Source organism: Solenopsis invicta, chromosome 3 (assembly GCF_016802725.1).
Source record: "Solenopsis invicta isolate M01_SB chromosome 3, UNIL_Sinv_3.0, whole genome shotgun sequence".
NCBI lineage: Eukaryota > Metazoa > Arthropoda > Insecta > Hymenoptera > Formicidae > Solenopsis > Solenopsis invicta.
Genome location: NC_052666.1, coordinates 23,760,929 through 23,768,265, shown reverse-complemented (window position 1 = coordinate 23,768,265; position 7,337 = coordinate 23,760,929).

Here is a 7,337-nt window from a genome sequence, read left to right as displayed (position 1 = left end):
TCTCGACAAATTGCATTTTTTGAAAAAGAAACTACATGTTTTTTTGTAATAATTAATTTATCACATTATGCTAAAAGTAATAAGGTACTATTATCAAAAAATTAACAGTTGACGAGATATCTTATACATTTCAAGGTCGAAAAATATACCAGAATAAGGTACAAAATATCTCATAGACTATTGATTTTTCGATAATTCTACTTTAATATTTTTACATTTACCTGCGTCATTCGAAATGTTCTGTATACAATTAATTATTACATTTTTTTATATTTATTAAATTATATATATTTAATATTTAATACTTTTAAATTATTTGAATTATATTTTTATGTATATTATATATTTTTTATGTCTATCAGCACGTTACATTTTGTACATTTTGTAGCTTTGAATTTTATTTTCGCGACTTCATATTTTATTTCATATATATTTGCTTCATATATTGCAAGTTTCTGAAGCCTCTAAGCTACGTATTGAATGCATTCCATCCCGTAAGAAGCTATTTCATGCGTTTGCTACACGCAACCAATTTAAAAATCGATATAGCTGGCGTGGAATTGTTTTGCTAGAAAGTCATTGACCGAGAAACCAGCATAGAAAGTAACATTTTGATCGAGAGCTACATTGCATATTTCATTGTTAACAATGGCCATTTGCGAAAGCACGCGATAGTTACAAATATGCACGCGTAAATAATTCCTCGTCTAGTTAATCATACAGTTTAATTATTAATTATTAGAATTTTAAATTGCAATATTTACCGTCATTTTTGCGTTGAATGCGTGATATATATATAATTGAAATTATAAGTTATATTGTTGATTTAGAGAGCAGCTGCTGTTGTTTTTCAATATCCGCGTGCAAGTAACGTATTCAAATTTCCACATTCACCAAGCGATCCTATAATATCAATATTTTGATTCAGCGACTCTGTAATTTTCATCGCGTGAAATTTCAATTTTGAATGTAGCATACTATTTACATATTTCACTCGCGACATTCGGGATCGATTATCGTCCTAATTATAAATTCCGCCAGCCATTTATCACCCGCAGCGCCTTTGTTATTCGCGAACGAATTAGCAAAGCTTTTCGGAAGTCGGTATGCACGTGACACAAACGTTCAGCGATCGTCGCGCGCGCAACACGAAATCTCGATACGAGACACCCGACACAAAGACCCAAGAGAGCACTCGATACGAGACACCCCGTGGAAATCCCACATGGCAGACATATTACTCACGCGTTCATTAAACAGGGATGATGCTCTTTGCCATGGACAAGCCCCTGACCTTCCGGAGTCGTCTTGAAGGCAGGACGATTCCTCGTCGAGGAGGGCTCTCTCTCGAACGTACTCCGGATTATTACTGTTGGCCGTCGATTTGCAAGAGATGAACGAAACCTCACCGGGATGTAACGTGACGATGATCGCGTTGAGCTTCGAAGCAACGTGCTGCTCGGCGCTGAACGGATGTAAACAAGGAGAGCTTGAGCTTGCGCCCTGCTCGGAAACTGCCGCCGCTCTTCCCGTCCCTTCCGGTGGACGACTTCTTCGTCTTTTCACCCTTCCTCTCTATCTCTTCCTTTTCTCGTGTTGCACTCCCGTATTGCGTGGCCCCCGATGCCGGTTCGCGTGTGCGTGCACGATCCCCGGCGGAGTCCGTGGTGCCGGCCGGCTGATCTGTCTCACTCTCAGTACGTCTACGACGCTGCGCGGCCGCCCATGGCGGTGTAATGGCGACGCTCAGTTGGTTATGGGGGTCGCCGCGCGCGCGAAGCCACCCCCATGCAATGTGGAAAGGCGATCAATACCCAACTCCCGCGATTCCCGCTTTTCCACCCCGTGTGGACGTTCCTCTGTCCCCCTTCGACAGCGTACTGTTGCGCCTATATTGATGCCGGTGGTAGGCCTGGCGCTCGTAGGGGTAGTAGCGATGACGATGGTCGGCCGTTGCGTCTAAACTGCCTCGTGGAGAGAGCCTCGCTTCGTGCCGGGGTGGACGAGCAGGGAGAACGGAGGTTTCAGGGTTATTACAGGTGGAATGGTAGGGTTAACGCGAGCGCGCCGAGGAGACGAACCGCGCGCACGGTTCTTTGTCCTCTTCTTTTTGCGAGCGTGAAGCTTCACGCTCGTGAAATAAAAACGTGGGCCGATCGAGCCAAGTATAGCTGAACAAAATTTGAACACTTTGTCATCGAAGTTTTATTGCATTCCCTCTTCAACACGGTGCAATTAATACAAATAATGAAGTTTCTTCAAGTGGACAGCATGTATTAATAAAACGGATATTATGAGATATAAATGATTGCAGTGAAACGTGTCTGGGTCGTTTTTGTCGTTGTCACCTTTTTCCAAACTTCTCTATATTTTTCCGTCACCTCGTTGACGAACCCAGGCCAATCTGTATGCAGTCTGACGAATCTATTGATTTTATACATTATGACTTAAACGGCTCCCTGTTACGATAGATACGGGGTTGTATCGCGGGCTTTGACTAAAATGTACCCTCTTTCGAAACCCGGCAACACCGACGAAGGGTGGATTTCGCCAGTAATTACAGATACTACTACTCCGCGCAACCCCACGAGCGATCATCCACCGGACTGTCTGGATTGAAACGAGATCGCGATGCTTTATAACACATATAATAGCCTAGAAAGACTGTAATAGACTAGAAATTTCATGCATTTTTTGAATAGTTACACTAGATAATTTTATTACTTCTGTCTAGTAACTGAGAAGTAAAATTACTGCGAATTCCAATCAAGATGCAACACTTTGCCTGCAGTTACTGCGCACAGATGCGTTAAATCCAAACCCATTTACAGAACGAAAACAAGACAATAAATGAACTATTCAATTGATTAACAAGCAAGCCTGAAAACCCGTCTATTAACACTAGGCAAGTGTCTACACACCATGGAAACTATTTCAGCCATTGAATAAAAAGCTCTATCAAGTTCTTTATTTTTCTATACAATATTGTTATAACTGATACAGTAATACTAGACATTAACTGGATGGGTCTAAGAAAATTCTAGGAATATATTTCTATTAGGGAGCGAATACTGTTATTTCTTTGCCTTCGATTACTTGGTTTTCAAGTCGAAAAATCGTATATTTGCGTGTTGCTTATTTACTTTTACTTTGCGGCCGCCCCATCGGGAGAATGATGTTATAACGAGGTTAATTCGCAAGCGAAAGTAGGGTAAACTTTTTACGCGGTATCTACCTCCTTGAATCGACTGACAGGCTATTTTTATTGTTACGGAACATTATAATTAACGTCCAGTGTTCATGATTGTCGTAATCACGTTCTATTAGTTACCTATAGACCTATCAGAGAAAAAATTTAGACAGTAGTCGTTTAGCTGTGATACATAGAAAACATCGATTAATGAAGAACATGGAAATATACTCGCTGGAATATATAATGGTCTTCAAAAATTTCTTTTTCGAGCTATTTTTAGTAAATATTGATAATGATTACTGTAAATAATCGCCTTACACAACACACCCACACACATAATTGCAATGTATATACGATATCTGATAATTAACATAATACTGGAGGGAAGATAAAACGGATTAATAGTCCAGAGTCTTGGACAATAAAAAAAAAATCGTGTTATTCGAATCTTGAATATCTTGCACATTTCGATTAATATTCCAGACAATACACATATTTAAAAAATTTTTTAAAGCCGTTTTTAAGATGACTCTTTAACTTTACGAAAATATGTCATAATATATGAATGGCATAGTTATTATCTAAACTAACTAATTATTAAGGTAGACTACTGTTAACCAAAGTTTGATAAAAACGAAGGGAGTTTGCACTTTTTCGAGGTCGGACTGATTGTTATTAAGATCTCCATAATTACAATATATTTTTTTTTAACTTTTTTTAGTTACAGACTTCGTATGCATGTTGTTCTACAATTTGTTATTCTAGTCCTATTATTTCGATAGTATATGTTACTTTTCTATTGTTAAAAATTAAATGAGAATGGCTTGCAAAGATTAAAAGTTTAATGTAATGAGAAAAGCAATTACAAGCCGACCAGAACACAATTGATTTATGAAAATAAATTCGATTACAATAAAGCGTACAAATGTTTCGACTTTCCAGGAAGTTATTTTCAATGTAACAGTTGTATTGCGTATTTACATATATGAAATATTTTCCGGGAACTTCTTCCGGAAGTATACTATCCTAAACTCCCTACATAACAATCGGATATCTTCCACCTCAATGTGTATGATGTTGGCGTATTATTTCGTGGAAACTTACCAAACTTTGAAAGTTCTAGCTTCATTTTCATTAGTTCCTGATGGATAAAACAAATAGTTTTGGTCATTAAAGCAACAAAAAAAAATGTTTAGGACATAGTGAGACGCCAGGTTCACACAGCGTTTCAGTTTATCGAGCGACAATTTAGAATACAATTCTTGTAGGGTTTTGAAAGATCTATAGTTCTATATAAGTACTAGAAAGACATCTGACGATAAACATTGTTTATTTAATTTTTATTTCTAATTATCGTAAAATAATTGTATTTATAGGAAATGAGATGCTGGACGATTTTTGAAAGTTCTGTATATTAAAAAATATTTTTCATATAGTTCTAAACGTATTTATAACCGTTTTCCGTAAAGTTCTAGTCGATACAATTAGTTAATATAAATGAATGTACGCATGCGTCCCTAGTAGAAATTTATGCAGTTTTTCTATGCACCTATCCAGTTACAGTCTAATATTATTGTATCCTCATTAATTGTAACAATATTGCGTAGAAAATAAACAAAAGTTTGATAAAGTTTTATTCAATGGCTAAAGCAGTTTTCTTAATAAAAATATATATATAGCTACCTCCGCAGTTATTTCCTCTGTTCGAAAATAAGTTTGGTTATTACAAGTAAAAATAATGCACTTGGCAGAAGTAAAAATTACTGACGTTGCGTTTTGTTCATCTGTAATACCAATAGACGTTTTCAAATAGTTCGTAACGTCATAAAGATTTTCAGGTTTAAAATTACGGACATTTCAACGTTACCGCAAGCTTATAGTAACATTGCAGAAATTTTTTGTAACTTCCACACAATATTTCAATGTAAGGTTTATGCAATGTTTCTTTAATCTTTCAATACTGAGTTGATTCTAACCTTCACTTTTTATAACAAATATTATATTAATGATTAATATTATTAAAATATGGATTTTTCCAGTGCCAACATATTAGATTTTTCTAAATTGTATTATTCGACGCGTTTAACATCTTCGTGTTCTCGTAAAAACGGTTTCCTGTTTTGTGCATTTTTCGGGCGATCGCGGACGACGCCTTCGAGAATACACCCATGATACAGCACACCCGCGATACAGCAACAACCTGCAACTGTTAGCAAACATTAAGCATTAAATCGAGCGAACAAGGGTCGCACCGTTCGCACGCTCTCTTATGCAACGATCCTCTCACGCGCCACGATGAAACCGCGTTTATTATACATATCCACATCCCGCCCCGGCGGATTCGATTTTACACTTTTTCCGCAACTCTTGTGAAGGTTCCTCAGGATCAACGAAATTTCGATTGACGCGTTAATAATTTTACTTCTAACGTACAATACGTGTGATTTTATTCACTTTTAAAATTGAAATAGTAAACAGAAAAATTTGTATCCATTTTGAATCTTAAAGAGCTTTAAAATATTTTTTTCTAAATTACATAAACTTGAAAATTGATGTTTTTTAATATTTTGATTTTACTTTAGCGTTATAACTTGATGACTTGTCTACTCATCAGACAAGAGTAAACGAAGAAAGAAATGTGCTCTGATTTATGTATTGCACAGGGCTGCCAAATAACCTAGCGCTGTCTTTGTATGAAATTTTCGTATAACTCATTTCTTATCATCAAAATAAAGCAGTTACATTCTAAAGTTTAAGCAACAATATTGAGCCTTTAAGCCAGCGATGAAAGCAATAAATTACTAGTAATTTAATTCACTTTAAATTTGAAATGAAAAACAGGAAAATTTGTACCAATTTTTTTTAAATTCTGAATCTTAAAAAGCTTTAATATAGTAATTTAATACAATTTTAAAATTATGGCAGTAATGAGAATTTAAAGATTTTTAACGAAGACGATACTAAAAATAGCGTGTATTTAGAACACTTTAACAGTGTATTAGCTACAATTAAAATAATTAAAACTTAATTACAACTGATAGTAAGTAATTTCTCTAATCTTGTAAATTACGAGGTATTTTAGTCGATCAAATTTACTTGATACTAGAATAATTAAGAGCACATTTTCATTTATATAATTTAGTTAATTATGTCTTCAGAGTACTCAGGGGGCATTTCTGTTACGTCAACGACTTGTTTAACATGAAACAATTGCCTTGCCTACGCGTGCGTATATTTTAACTCAACAGTATTTATCATGCTGTGAAGTATATTAATAGATTATAACATGCGCTTGAGATAGTGCGTAATTACACTATTATTTTAATAGTGTAATTAATTTTAATAGCTTATTACTAGAACTTTATTAATTTAAAAAGTGATACGTGACAATATCTATAAATTAATTAAGGATGCGTGTACCCATGAAAATATCATGAAGTGTCCCTAGTGCATTTCTAATATTTAATCTGACGTTATAAAGTTGTAAAGTTATAATTATAATATAATATGTGTTAAATAGCAGAATTATAAATAAATGCTGGAGTTATAAGCACGATAAGTTAAAATTACAATAAAATTACAATCACATTATACAAAATCATAATTTAGTCTTTGAAAGGTCTATTAATTAAATTGATATGCCTTTAAAGGACATGTCAATTTAATTCCTACGAGATGGATTGGCGCGACGAAGAGAAAGTCATGATCTTCAACTTCATTTCCATTAGATTCAGTTTGAGGGTCTGTCACCGGATGACCTTGGACCCAAGGAAGGCCCCCCCCTCAACATAGAGAGATCACGAACGTGCTCGCGAATCGACTTCGGAATCGCGGGTATCTAGGTCAACTCGTGGCCACGATTCTCTGCTATTTGAATTATTCCCAGTCGTCGTTGCATTGTTAATGGCTGCCTATCGTGGCACGAAGCAAATCATTACGGAGAAAGTCCCGTTTTTAGGCATCTCGAATTGCCTACCTTTAAATTCTTGTTTCATTTCCGTCACGGGAGTACAAACGTAATTCATTCTATTAAGAAGTGCAGTTTGTCAATTTGACATTGCCTATACTTTCTAACTTAACGGAGATTAATATTACTATTTCGTCGAGAAGAATGATCGTGAATGGTGACAAAATGAAAAGAACC